The 15,642-nt window shown below is 40.0% G+C and overlaps 1 pseudogene; it reads left to right on the forward strand.

Annotated features, from left to right (window-relative positions):
- LOC145395212 (uncharacterized) overlaps positions 1-9,236 on the forward strand; it is a 47,390-nt pseudogene extending 38,154 nt beyond the window's left edge.
- Positions 9,237-15,642: the final 6,406 nt, after the last annotated feature.

Genomic DNA, 15,642 nt, shown 5'->3' on the forward strand with positions numbered 1-15,642 from the left:
ATAAGTGTCCTATAAGTGAATTGTGAACTGTATATATTAACAGCATTCCACTGAACTTTGTGCCTATGCTGTATGAGCTATAAGTGTCTTGTTAGTGAAATGTGGATTGGTTTGAGTAACAGTAATTCACTGGATTGTGTGCATTTGTTGTGAGAATGAGTTATAAATGTCCTGTTGGTGAGTTGTGGACTGGTCTGAATGAGAGCATTAAACTAAAGCGAATGTGGTGCGCTGTGTTGTATGTTCTGGCATTGTCCAGGTTGCAGGTAATCCTTCACTCACTTTGATCGACTCACCGATGGAGCAAGGTTGTAAAGAAATGAGGTCGTGAATATGGCAAGAGTATTGTTTTCAACAACTTCCGTATTTTGTACATAAAAAAAAAAAAAAAAAAAAAGATATCCTGCAAATCTTGTACTGCTTCTCCTCTTCCGGGGAGATTGTTAATAACCAGAATCTATACGAATATACTAGCAGAAGTCAGCAGAATATTCTCCGCTTGACGATAGTAATTCTTATGAGGTAATTAAATGATAATAATATCATTACTTTCTTGAATTAGACAAGGCCTTCATTTCAATTTTCCTTGGGGAGGGGGGGGGGGATAGGCTGTTTAGGAGGCCCCCCTACTCCCACCTCCCTACATGGGTGGGGTGGCAAGCGAGCATTTTGAAGCCACATGGAAAGCTGTATTTAGAGAATTAAAGCAGTAAACAATTATATACACTGTATATAATTATATGTTAAATCAATTACTTCTGAAAGACACACTAATGGATATTCTAGGATTGGCAGTATTTCTGTGTGACGCTGAATATGTAATTTAATGATCCGAAGTCCTTGTTGTTGACTGATTAGACCAAAAACATCGTGGCAGCAGTCATAATAATAATCATCATCATAATAATAATAATTAGTATTATTATTATTTTTAGCGCCTGGTGGTTTAGTGGGTAATAACGGTGCTCCAATCGGATTGAGCCGGTGAAGGTTTATATCCAAGGGATGATTGGGGTTTATTGCTCACGTATTACCACTCAGGGACGAGTGAGGCTGGTCACTCTCATCTTAAATGCCAGGACCAACTTTCCTAGCCCCGGGCTCCTACGCTTCTCATGGGGCAATGTGGGATTAGATGACGGATGGATGGATGGATTATTATTATTATTATTATTATTATTATTATTATTATTATTATCTTTATCAGTATTAGTGTTATTATTATTACTATTATTTTTATTATTAAGTCTTTTAAAATATAGTTGATTCCTCTGGCAAGGGATTTCCTTAGTGATTGTACGTTGTAGAGCTGCCGGTTTCTCTATATATTTGACCAGATATGTTGCCAATAATTTAGACACAAACTGTAAGTGTGGCCTAACTATGGTTTTGTGTAGAGGGAACACAATATATTTGTTTTTATAGGTAAAATACCTTTAGATGAATCACAGGGCTCTGTTGGCTTTATTTGTAACAAGGATACACATGATGGAAATTTTGAGATTATCTGAAATTAATGTTCCTATACAATTAACTTGTAACGACTTGCTAAGTATCTGGACTTGCACTTCGATTTCGTATTTTTATTCCACATTGCAGTATCTGGCACATACCAACATTAAAGAGTACACTGAGGTCATTTTGAAGGCTAATTCAGTCCTCGTCAGTTAACACTGTATTGCCGATTTTTGTTTCATCCGCAAATACTGAAATGAAGCTGTTTAGCCTAATGTCGATATCATAAATATATATTTTAAACAAAAGTGGTCCCAACACTGTTCTCTGAGGAACACCATTAGTAAGGGGAGCCCAATCTAATTCCATCTTATTTTATACGACATGTTGGTGTCTGTCACTTAGCCAGCTACCTATCCACCTATTAATGTTTCCGTCGATTCTAAGTAATAAAGTCTTTCATACTGAGTTATTATCTGGTGCATTGTCAAATGCTTTATAGAAACCTAAAAAAATAGGATCTAGGTACATGATACTATCATAAATTGTAAAAAGCTTATAAATTTTAAATGATTAAATATGTGAGAGTTGATCTCCGAGACTTAAAGCCATGCTGGCTGTTACTAATTACATTATTATCTTGTAGGAATTTCACCAATCTTTGTTAATTATGATTCAATGATTTTTCCAAAGACAGAGGTTAAGTATAGTTTCCTGGCTGTTCTCAAATGCCTTTTATATACAGGCTGTATAAACTACATATTAGTATGTCTCCAGTCATCCGGAACCTTTCCTTGCCATAGAGATTTATTATAAATGTATGTAAGAGGATCACATATTACAACCACGACATTATTTCATACTCTGGGGTACAAATTGTTTGGACTTTGGATTTTATTACGGTTCATTTTGTCGTTGTTCTTCAGTGATTTAATTGACAAATTTTATGAAGAATGAAGTGAAAAAAATATCTAAAGTAAAAGCAATTTCATTATTACCCAAGATAAGGGCACCTTGGGCACTAATGAGTTGGTCAATACCGGTCTTAAAACGTTTATTGCTGTTTATGTAGGCTATCAATACAAGTTGTAAGAATCCGTTCAGCTCGTTTTAGTTATGCCGATTTCAAATTGTCATTTTGCTGTTCTAATCATTTTGTTATAATTATCTTTCTGGCATTGTGACATATTCACTGGTGTGACTTTCAAGTAAAGAATGGAGACGATTTCTCTCTTAGATTGATGTGCTAATATACTGTATACATTAACACATACTGGGCTGTTATTATATTTTTTCCTGCCTTGATTTCAACAGCATATACTTGTTTTGATCAGAAATGAAAATACGCTTAAATTTTGCCCAGATATAATTTCCAGCATTAATTCTTTCTACATGTACAGATAGGAAACTTAGGGTGTTACTAAGGCCATCAAAATAAGAGTTTCAGTAATGAAGAACCTGTGTTTTAATTATATATATATATATATATATATATATATATTATGTGACCGACTCTGGGCATAGACTTCAGAGCCTGCTTTCAAGGCCCAGTAGTCCTCCTGCATATCATACACATCTACATGTCATCACTTCGGCACTAACACCTACCATCCATATTGAATACATGCTAGGGCAGTCTCATACAGGACTGGTGTATTGGTATTAGCGGGGGTATTTTTACGACATATCGGCGGGTCTTCTGGTAAATCAGTAAAGTCTGATATTTATGAAATTCATGGTAAATCTTGTGGCATTATGGTCTCTTGACGGTAAACGTCCACTCATTGTAAGGTTTGATAACATATCTTTGCTTGTAATTACAAGACTAAAGATATTACCTTTACTTGTCGATTTTGTGACACATGTACAATACACCATTCTCAGTAAAATCTGTCATCCTTGTGTCATCGCTATTTTTACAAATGACTTTTCCAAGCAGTTGTTGGCAGGTTAAAGTTACCAAGTTACCCTGTGCAACAAAAATCAAATTTATATTAGTTTCTGGGAATTCATTGCTGTTTTTGTGTTACATAAATTATGTATAACTTGCAAAGAGCTTTCATTCAGTTAGAACTTTGGCCCCAGCAGGGTTATGCACGTGACCCATAATAATTATCATAATTAAGATCAACCTACTTTTTTTTTTTTCAACTTTTTCATTTGTGATCAGGTTTGACTGAAACGTTGCAGGTAGTTGCATTTTTTAGAAGAAAGGCATTTTCTTTTTTTCATGGTATGTTCTTAATTACACTTTGTGGCATTTATCTAAATCTGTGCATTTTCATATCTGCATTTTGTTTTAGATGGCCTCGAGAAGTTGCAAATATCTCACAGCCGCTTTCTGCTGTGTCTGTGACCAGTTCATTAAGAAAAAAGTAAAAAAGCACTGCATGGAAGCATATGCCAGGATGTGTATCCAACTTTAGGCTGTTTAAAAAGTAAATAGCTAACCTGTTGAGCTAGGACACTAATCCCCCTCAATTAGGCCCCTTTCTAACATGACACACATAGCCCAGCGTTCCTTCCACTGCCTGAAATATTTTTCATCTTTGGTTTTTGATATTTCTTGCAGGTGCTTTGCTGCATTCATCTGGATCTCTTCTCTCAGATGAACATTGCTCAAGACATGGTGGCGTGTGCAAATTGCAATTCAGACTTTCTGGAGACTGTTATCACTCTGAGACTTGGGTGAACAGGCATGACGCAGAAACTAATGCACAGTCATCCCAGTGGATGCATGCAGAGTTGCCTTGACCAAATACAGCATGACAGGTCCACGGTGGGGTGAAATGCAGTCGCATGTTGACCATTTTTTTTTGACTAGCATGGAGCTGTGCATCGCAAATACCCACCAGAAGGTCAAACTGTCAACAATCATTGCCACCTCGACGTTATCCATGGTCGTCGTGACACAGTTTTGCAGTAGAGACCATGTTTGGAAAGTGGCAAGTTGAAAGCTGTACTGTAACAATGTTCTTGCTCATGCTCCTACACTGATTCAGGAATATTTGTTCATGCATAACATCCAGCAGGCTTTCTACTCACCAGACATGGCTCGCTGCGACTTTTCTGTTATTCCCCAAGCTCAAAACTCTGCTGAAAAGTTCCCAATTTGAGATGAAAGAAGAAATCATGACGAATGCGACAATGCACCAGAAGGATGTACCGAAAACTGACTTTTAAAAATGTTTCCGGCAGTGGAAAGAAAGCTGGCCTATGAGTGTCAAGTCAGGAGGGGTCTACTGTGAGGGGGATTAGTGTCCTTGTTTAACAGCTTAATTATTTTTTTTTAAGAGTCTGTGGTCAGATACTTTCTGGACAGACCTCATATAAAGTGTACTGTACCTCAGCATGCATGTAGGGGACCAAGACAAACTGAGTGCCTCATGTCACCTGCAAGCATTGCAAGAAAACTCTTGAAGGTAAAAGCAGTCGAGGTGCTCTTCATTAGAAATGATTTAAAAATATAATTGTTAATACATATTCAATTTTTAATTTATTTTTTATTGTTACAGAATTATTTTGTTATTTTGCAGGATGGTTCAGAGGGAGAAGAATTTGGTGGGAACCCACTGACAACTCGAGCAACTGTTACTTCTATTCTGTGGACCCTTCCAAATGTTAAACAGGTAAAATCGCACCTGTTGTCAAGTATCCAGACCTTCTTTCATCCATCACCCCTATTCCATCCTGCCCTGTGCTCCCTCTGGAGGAAAGGCATAAGTCTTCATTAGGAGAGGGCAGTAAGTTAGAGGGCGAGGACTACGTTCCTGATCCAGATTACGATTTCCGAGGTGAGGCAGAGAAGTGAAATCCACACTACCCTACCAAGAAGACCTCAATGACTTGATAAAAGATCTTGGTCTCAGAAAATCCTATGCCGAGCTTCTGACGTCTAGGCTCAAAAACTTGCTGGATGAATGTGTGCTAGTGTTAAGACAGAACTGTCACCATGCGTTCTCCTGCTTCTTCACCCTTTGAGATGGCCTCTGCTTTTGTTACAACATGATAGGTCTGTTCATGATGATGGGGATCCCCTGCCACCAGCACGAGAGGTGCCTCTTCATTGTCGGCTCAGCCAGGAGAGACAAAGCCATGCCACTCCATAATGGGAGCCATTTCCTATCTCTTCTCATAGCTTACTCTGCTCACCTCAGGGAGGAGCACAACAAGTGTTGGGATTCTGCTGGAGGCCCTGAAGTGTGATGAGTACAACTGGGAGGTCATTGGAGACTTCAAAATGGTGACCTTCCTGTTGGGTCTCCAGGGCTATTCCACTAAGTTCCCCTGCTATCTTTGTCTTTCGGACAGCAGGGACACAATGGCGCACTACCACAGACGGAACTTGCCACAGAGGACCGAGTTCTCCATGGAGAGGAGCAACATTGAGTGGGAGCTGCTGGTGGACCCTCAGAAGATGTTGATGCAGCCATTGCATTTCAAGTTGGGCCTTGTGAGGCAATTTGTCACAGCTGTAGTTAAGGAGTTGGTGACCTTTAAGCACCTCCAAGACATCTTGCCTAAGCTGTCTGAAGCAAAGGTAAAGCCGACGTCTTTGTCGGATCACAGACAAAATAGATCTTAGAGTGCAAGGAATTCCCTTTGAAACACACCAATGTGGAGAAAGTGGCAAGGAATAGCTTTCTTGCAGTGGTTATGGACTTCCTGGGCAACCACAAGGACGAAAACTATGTGGAATTGGTTGAGATTCTGATGAGGAATTACGAAGCCATGGGCCACAAAATGTCTCTCAAAAACCATGTCCTCAACTATCATCTCGATAAACTCAAGGAGAACGTGGAAGCATACTCAGAGGAGCAAGGCAAGCGCTTCCATCGGGATATACTGAAGCTTGAATGCCGTTACCAAGGACAGTACAATGTGAAAATGGTGGGGGACTACATTTAGGGGCTAGTTTGTGAAAGTGACTTACTGTATAATAGTAAAACTAAGAAAACTAGCCACTTTTAAAGTTTTTATAATAATTTTTGTGTAAATACACGTGAATTTAGCTTGAAGCATTTTTCTTACTTTTTGCAAATAAGAATATGGAAAATTGCCTGTTTTGTCACAGAAAATTGCCAGATTTTGACATTTTGATTTCCTGGTCAAGTGGTCATAAACCCAAGTTTGAGCCGAATGGTAGCTCTTTTCTATAGTTCTGAGACATGAGCGTTCAGAAAATAAGAGTTACTCCCCAGGAACAAAAATTCTGTTGCCTTGTGTTATCAACGTTTCATCCCAGTTGATAATTCCGTGCAATATATTGTATGAATCTGTATCTTCCTCTACAGTTTGAGTGGGGCGTCGATAAACCGTGGGAGTATTTACATTCATACCTTGTAAACATATTTTAACACAAAGCAATGTGATGCTGTTATTATTTTAGATAATATCTGTGGGGTTTAGTGGGATTCAGTATACTGTAAAGTCAAACACCACCTCCTAGACATCTATTACTTCTACTTTTATAATGATATGTATACGAGTCTAATTGGCATTCTGACAGTAAATCACTGCTACATATATCAGGGTGCATTTGTGTAATGCCATTATATGGGTTCCGTCATTACTTAGGAGGCATTTTTCTGAGGCCATGAGCATTAAATGATAGCATTTTAATTGAATTTAGCTCTGCAGCTGGCGTCGGCTGTCTGGTTAATCTAGATACAGCATCCCTCTGGGAAGGGGAGGAAAGAATTGTTTTACCCTGGATGAATGTGGGTGATGAAAGGGTGGAAGAGGGAGAGGGGATCCGGGCATCTAAGAGCTGTGTGACACACACACACACACACACACACACACACACACACACACACACACACACACACACACACAAACGAGCTGGGTGAGACACACACACACACACACACACACACACACACACACACACACACACACACACACACACACACACACACACAGTCATGGATGAAAGTAATTTTGACATGAACTGTTTATCTATAAACGAATGAGGAACACAACCGGCTGAGGCCTGTGTGACTGCATTCGCTGGAAATAATGTGGTGTTCTGGGAAATAGACACTGTCTGTGGATGTTGTGTCCCCTGGACGATAATGACGTAATATTGCTGACATCAATATTTTTTCGCTTCATTCAAAAGCCTAATCATAGCCAATCCTAACCTAAGCTAGCCATCTACGCAATTCCTAAGTCTTTTACCTTAAATATCTTGAAAATGGTACATCCTAGAGTAAAACGAACGAAACTAATTTTCCTGGGATTCTAAACGCTATCAGATCTTATCTTATTTTAACTAATCCTAATCTTACATATTCCTTACCCAAACCCTAACCCTGCTCCCAACCCTAATCTCAATACTTAATATTACAATAATCGGCGAGACAGTAAACATTGATTTTCAAAACGCAGTATTGTAAACTTTGGAGTAAACAGATTCCTCAAAATATTGTGTAAATGTTTCATAACTGATTGACAAAAACGCGGATTTATATTATTGTCTGCAACTGCCCTGAACTTCGTCAGTGGCTTTGGAAATCGGGTGTTAGGACAAAGTAAACTGCTACAAAGGCCAGTATATGAAATGTATACTAGAGGCCATATTTATAAACTTCCTAAGCCTAGGTTGTGCTTAAGAGTGTTTGTATGTACTGTACTTGTATATACGTTTGTCTTCTCTCATGCAATTACCAAACACTTCACAATTAACTTAGTGAACAGTAACGGACAAATTACGAAAAAAAGACCTGTGATGATAGTTAACTGTTTTGCTGACTTTGTGTACGAGCATTACAAGGAAAAAAAAAAGATCACTCTAGCTTAGTGTAAGATTGCCATTTCCCCGTCTTCACTGCCTAGATATCACAATAGATCAATATTAGAATATGGAGTTAGTCACATGGAAGTTCTATGCAAAATTGACTTTTTCTAATACCGAGTTATGCGAAGTAGATTGAAAAGGAGAATAATCTGGGCCAAGTTAAAGTGAACAGACTGTAACAGTGATGGGATGTAAAAGGGTGATCCGCAGTAAATGAAGGGGAGATGACAGATGACATGCAGGGGACAAGGGAGAGTTGACCCGGTTAGATTAGATGGAGACTTTCTCGAATACTCTTATGAACCACCTCCCCCAAACACCTTTCCATCTGTCCTCCACTTCATACCCCTTCACAACGCCACAGCCACCACCACGTGTGATGCTGCTTCAGCTGAGTGTTAGACCTTAAATCTCGGTGGTCTAGCAAGCTGAGCCCTTCCCATATTTTTTTTTTCAAAAGTTGGCTGTTGTAATAGTTCCATTATTACAGCACCTACAACATTCAATTAAAGAATATAGTACTAAACGATCCTTCTTCTTTTCATTGCAAGTGTCTGCAGATCTCTAGGTGGACAGGTTGTAGCGGTAGGAGGTGATGAACGGAGGTAATTTCATGGGTTGCAAGAGGCTGTGTCCATATGATCAGGGGTTGTTGTTGTTGTTGTGATATTCGCCCCACAACAGCGGAAGGGCAAGGGCAAACATGCGAGCCCATCAGAGTAGCTGCAGTAAAGCTCTCCAGTTAGAGCATAGCAGGACAGGCGAACTTGCAGACGGAGGAAAAGCAGCAAGGACAGGAGAAAAAGTGATGGTGGAAGAATGAGGCCGGCTGCAGATAGTCGACAAGGGCAGAGTGGGACTAGTACAGCAGGGTGGATATCGTGGCGCCGATGGAGGGGCCACTGACAACGAGCTGCAGGTCGAAAACCACCCTGATGCTGCCCTCAACCCCCTTGCCCTAGCTGGAGCAGGGCTGTAGAAGGTCGCCCAGCTCCCCAGCAGCAGATGGAAGCCAAGGAGGGTAGGCCCGATCGCGGTCGTGAGGAGGGAAGGCCCCAATCCAGGTGGCGGTGGAGGGAGGGTCGTCGGCCGTGGTCAAAGGGTGGAAGGCGGAGGAGCCTCGACCTCCAGGTCGAAAGGACCAGGGCCCTCAACCTCCAGGTGGAAGGGACAGGCTAGACCCCCTCGGCTGCTGCAGAGAGCTTGTCCCACCGTGGACTGGTGTGGAGGTGTCAACTTGGCGAGAGGTGGGCTGCGAGGTGATCAGGGGAGTCAGTGGCTACGGCTCGTAGGCCACAATCTTGATTGTCCAAATGGAAATTATCTGCTTGTACTCGGTCTCACCCCCCCCTTGCCCTGCTTGACCTTGACAGTCTTCTCCACCGGCCCCAGCCACTGCTGCAGATATATTTTGTGTCATTTACTATCATTTTGTTATCCCTGAGGTCGTTTTCTTTTCTTACACCCTTAGTTTTCTTTATTTTCTAAAACACTTATTTAGCTAATTTCTAACTTCACAGCAGGCTTATCACAAATATATAAAGTGTTGGTTATTTTAACACTTATCTGTACTTATATTATGAGGTCACTTTTGTTGTCACCTGAGCTGGATTTTTTATTCATGTACTTTTCCTTATATTCTAAATTCTTTTGTAGGAAAGTCACGTACTTGGCTAAGTTCTTACTGTACAACAAGAACTGCAGAAAAGTATTACTATTTTTTTTTTTAATTTCATTTACACACACACACAAAATGCATATATACTGCACTCTTACCATAGCACTTATTTGCACTTGCATTGCTAGAAAACTTTTGCTGCTGTCACCTAAACTAATTCTCTTATACCCATACTTTTCCTTGTGTTCTAAATTCTTATGTACGTAAGTCAATAACCTGGCAAAGTTCTTACTGCACTAGAAGAACTGCACAAAATTATTTCTAGTTTACTATCATACAAAATCAATTTGCACTAAAGTTTCACTATTTACCGTAACACAAATAAAAATAAGCACTGTAGAGCTCTTGCCCTGATACATCACTTTCACTTTTCACTCCAACTTTTGTTTAATATGCACTTTCACTTCTCATTCCAGCTTTTGTTTTCTGCACTGGATGATGCAAAACCAATGTACAGTTTTGATTATAACACTTATTCTCAGTGCCAGTTTTCTTTATCCTGTATGACATTTTTTTTTCTTTTGCAATCGTATTTCACCAAACAGATATCAGTCCTTACTGACGAGAACACTTAGTCTCTGCACAAAAATTTTCCCTAGTTTCTCAGTACCACTATTTTTTTTTTCCATAATAATGTACAAATTTGTACTGTATATGTTACATATTCTCACACACCTATCAAGAGTCCGGCTGAAGTAAGCGATGTATATAGGTGTGAGAGGGTGTTGATGCGTAGGTGCCACGAAGGTGATCAGGAGGAGGCTGGGTGGCCAGAAAGAGAGGGAAACATTTCACTTTACACTCAAGGTTGTAATTCCCAGTCTCAGATATCGTCTCTCCACTCGATAAAGAGATACTGCCATCTCTAAAACTTTTGCAGCTGAACAATCACTCAACCCCTTCCCTGCAGGAGTGGAAGACAAGGCAGTGGTGATGGTGGCAGGGGCTGAACCACCGCTTAGGGTGACGAGCGAACTGAACTATGTCGAATAAGAAATCTTCGATCCTACCCCTCCTGATTCCCGTGGAAGACTATCATTGTAGCTCAAATACCTTCTACATGCCTATGTCACAAACTGGGCCCCATAAAAAATGGGTAGGACTTTACACACTGAAAGGAAATGCAAAAGCATCTATATCCATTATATGAGCTGTCCTGAACGCCTGTTCTCTGATGGCAATGTCTGTCCTCTGAGATTTAGGAGTTAAAACCACACACACACACACACACACACACACACACACACACACACACAGTCAGCTTAGGAGGCTTTGCAGCAACCCTTCCTTACTAATGTAGTTCTGAACGTGGTGGGATATTAATCTTTTGGAAATAATTTATGCAACTTATGTCGATATTACCAAGAGAATAGGAAAGCGTAACATGCAAAATAATCCACTAAGGAAGAGGTGCTAAGGAGTCTCCTAAGCTGACAAGAATTTAGCCATAAGAGGCTCTACGAGGTGTAGCCTACTACCCCATAACATATGGTATTTCAGTGCACTGATACAATTACATGATCAGTGGAGGTCTTCCTGCCTATTTTATTCATGTGTTTCTTGTCCATTTATATACCACAACTGAAAGCGAGATTAATTTCTTGTATTATTTTCTATTTTTTTTTTTTTTTCTTTTTTAATAACAGAACGGAGGAAGGAAAAACAAATGGAGAAAAAAAAATAATCCATACACCAGATTACTGGTGTCCTCTGTTCATAAAATATCTGTAACAGTTAGACTTGAAGAGTTGTAGGTTGAAATTTGGAGGAAAACAACTCTGGGGAAGCGAGTTCCAGAGAGATGCAGTTCGGGGAATGAAAGAATTCTGATAGGCAGAAGTTCTGCAATATGGCTGAGTGACATTCCAGTCATGAGCGCTACCAGATGCCCGTGTAGCACGAGGGAAGGCATGGAGAGGTGGCACCATGGACGCAACTTCGTCTGAGCATTTGCCAAAAAATATCTGTAAAATAATGCAAGGGAGGCAACATTCCTTCTTACTTGCAGGGGAGGTAGTTTATATGTAATGGCAGGGTTGTTAATGATTCTAACAGCTTTATTCTGAATTTTGTCTAGTTGCCTTAATGCAACCTCTCCACAACCATTCCACAAGGGTGAGCAATATTCAAGCTGAGAGCGCACATGACTCTTATAAATTATAGCTAACTGCTCATCAGCGAAGAAGTTACGGACTCTGTACAATAATCCAAGTTTCTTTGAGGCGGTTTTAGCAAGTGATCTGACATGAGAGGTCCAGCTGAGGGCACTGTTAAGTGAGACACCAAGAATTTCAATACTTTTGGAGATGGGAATATTAGTAGCACTGAAGGTAATGTACGAGTCTGGCAATATCTGTCTATTAGTAAACTGTATATATTTAGTTTTACTAGCATTAAAAGAGACAAGGTTGTTTTGTCCCCATTCACTGATTGTAGATAGATCTTCATTTATGGAGATGGCTGTATTGAGTTGAGAGGTAGAGATATTAGACTTTGTAAATGGATGTCTGAGTGTGAATGAACTATGTAGTGTTGAGTCATCTGCATATGAGTGAATGGGATTGTGAGTGACAGATAAGAGATCATTAATGTGAACCAGAAATAGGGTTGGCGCCAGAACTGATCCCTGCGGCACGCCGGCGTTAATTGAGTGGAAATTCGAATATACATCATCTACTTTTACTCTTATTTTCCTGTCACTAAGATAAGAAGAAATCAAAGGAACAAAAGACGTTAGTCCATAGCAAGGGAGTTTGGACATCAGGGAACGGTGCCATACTCTGTCGAAAGCTTTAGAGATATCAAGAGCTACTGCATGAGTTTCTCCAAAAAGATCTATTGATTGATGGATGGTATGAGTTAAGAGATTGAGTATGTCAATGGTGGATCTTCCGTGGCGAAAACCGTATTGTCTATCATTAATTAAGTTGTTGGATTCAAGATGTTTAACAATATGCTTATTAATTAAAGTTTCAAATACCTTACCAAGAGAAGATGTGATAGCTATTGGTCTGTAATTGGAGGGGTCAGACGAACTTCCTTTCTTCGGAACTGGGTGGATATTGGCTTCTTTCCATGAATTTGGGAATAAAGAAGTACGTATGCATAGTCTGAATAATTTAGCTAGGACAGAGGCAAGTTCAGGGGAACACTTTTTCAAAACAATTGGCGGAATTCCATCTGAACCTGGAGCTTTGTTGGTAGGTAAATTGTCTAGGATGGATTTTACAAATCTTGTCTGTATTTTAAGTGGGGCAATTTCGGGAGAATCAAGTTCCAGTACTGAGACATTCTGGCTGGTATCATCTATGGTAGAGTTTCTTGCAAAGGTACTAGCAAAGATATCTGCTTTCCCACGTGGGTCATTTGTAATATTGCCATCTGAAGATTTTAGTGGGGAATGGAAGATGACTTGTTAAAGTTATTATTGAAAGAATTAAGAGTTGACCAGAATATTCTATTGTCATCAGGGTTGTTAAGTAGTTTTGATGCTTGCTTTTGAAGAAAGTTTGATTTAGATAGATTTAATACAGCTTTTGCATGATTTCTAGCAATTTTAAATTGGGAGAGTGATTCAGGTGTTTTTTATTTTAAGTAAGAGTTATATGCTAATGACTTTTGGGCTGTTGCTCTGGCACAATTGCCATCAAACCATTTTGGAGAGTTTGATCTTTTAGTGAATTGTTGACTTGGTATGAATAAATCCATACCAGCTAGTATTAAGTCACAAATGTGGGACTGGGTAGAATTGGGATCACTAGAGAAGAAAGACTGCCATGGAACATCAGCAAGATAATTTCTAAATCCATCCCAGTCTGCCCTGTCAAAGTGCCATCGGGTCACCCTGACAGGTTCGGAATGGGGAGGTGTAGGAGGGTTAACTAATGAGGCTTTGATGAGATTGTGGTCAGAGGATCCAAGTGGTGACAGTACCTCTATCCTGTATTGATCTGGATTATTTGTCAAGAATAAATCCAAGAGATGGGCATTATGATCAGGGTTATCAGGTATTCTGGTTGGTTGCTTTACCAACTGGGTGAGATTAAACGATTCCGCAAATAGCTCGCATTCTAGACCAGCGTCGTCAGTCCGGGCAGAATGCAATAGCCATTCAACATTGTGTATGTTAAAATCACCCAAAATGGTAATTTCATTGCCAAGGGCAAGGTCAAGGTTACTCAACTGAGTGGATATGGAATCAAATACACTGGGTTCTGAAGAAGCATTGGGGGAACGATAAACTACACAGATATATTTGGTAATGTTTTGGCAATTTAATTTATATAATGAGTAATCAAAACTGGATGAAGTGAAGTTTAAAATAGTATCAACTGCATATTGGGATTTGATATAACAACAGGTGCCGCCCTTGTTTCGAAAGTTTGTAAGGAGATGGTAACCGGGAAAACAAAATGGAGATATATCGGTAGAGGGTGAGATTTGTGGTTCTGTGAGGAAAAGGGCCAAAGGGGATATGGACTGAAGGAAAAAATGAACTGAGTTTAAATTCGTGGTAAGGCCGCGGATGTTGGTAAAGAATAAGGCCACACCGTCACCTCTTCGCCGACGAGCATTCCCGGAAATAGCAACAGTCGCTGCTGGCACAGTCGCTTGATAGCGACCGGGAGGACCCTGTGCCTCCAGCCCTACCCTGCCGGTGGTGGCAATCCGAGATACCACCTCATTTGATTGTGAGATTGCAGCGGCCATTACTAAAGATGTGAATAGAAGGTGTGATATGTTATGCGCATGTAGTGTGGTGTAGACAGTTGAAGGTAGAGGTATCATGAGAGCATGCTGGCCTACTCTCTGTGTAAATGAATTCACTGAAAATGATCAGAAAAGGGAGATGGTCAGGATCAAGTCCTGAGGGCTGGTGAAACGGGAGCTCCAGCTCTCCCTATCACCAGCTTGCCATCAACCTCGGGAGTACTGCCCTGTTCGACTGGTGCTACAGTCTACTCCTGCATGCAATAACAGGAGGGTCAGTTGATTCTGATCGTGTGTGTGTGCGTGTGTGTGTGTGTGTGTGTGTGTGTGTGTGTGTGTGTGTGTGTGTGTGTAAACAACTAAACTCATAGATTTTAACTACGTTTACACCGACCTTTGAGGTGAGGTTCTGCGTCAGAAAATAAGAATGTGATTCGATTTTTAGATAAATAATTTCAAAGTCATTGTCAGGAGGAAAACTCTGCTCAGACAAATTTTATTCGACTTTAATCAAACTTTTACAACAGAAGAATGATTAGACAAGAAAAAAGTGATTAAGTTTTATGAACAATCGGTGTCTGGTCAAAGTTACAAGGCTTGGTCCAACATGTTGGGCGCGGGTGTTGCACTTTTTAGGTCCCTGTTCTTCTTCTTTTTTTTTTTTTTCTGGGGGGGAGGGGAGGTTAATCCGAAAAATTTTGTGACGATGCATTTAAAAAGTAGATATATACTGTATGCCTATGATCCAACGAGAGCTTTTCATGTAGGAAGTATTCCCAGATCTGCCGCTAAAAAGAAAAAGAAAAAAAAAAAGTGTCTTCGGTCCGTTTCGTGCAGCTAACAATGACAAATTTCTTTCATTTTCTTTTGTTTTGTATTGATTTAGTTGTACCATGATAATTGTGCTTTCGGTATGATTTGTTTTGTGTTTTGTGTTAGTTTTGTGTCATGATGTTATTTTGAACTTCTCTTGTATCATAGTAATTTGTTTTCCTTT

Source organism: Coenobita brevimanus, chromosome 30, assembly GCF_032717465.1.
Source record: "Coenobita brevimanus isolate Jiangsu-jjx chromosome 30, ASM3271746v2, whole genome shotgun sequence".
Classification (NCBI taxonomy): Eukaryota; Metazoa; Arthropoda; class Malacostraca; order Decapoda; family Coenobitidae; genus Coenobita; species Coenobita brevimanus.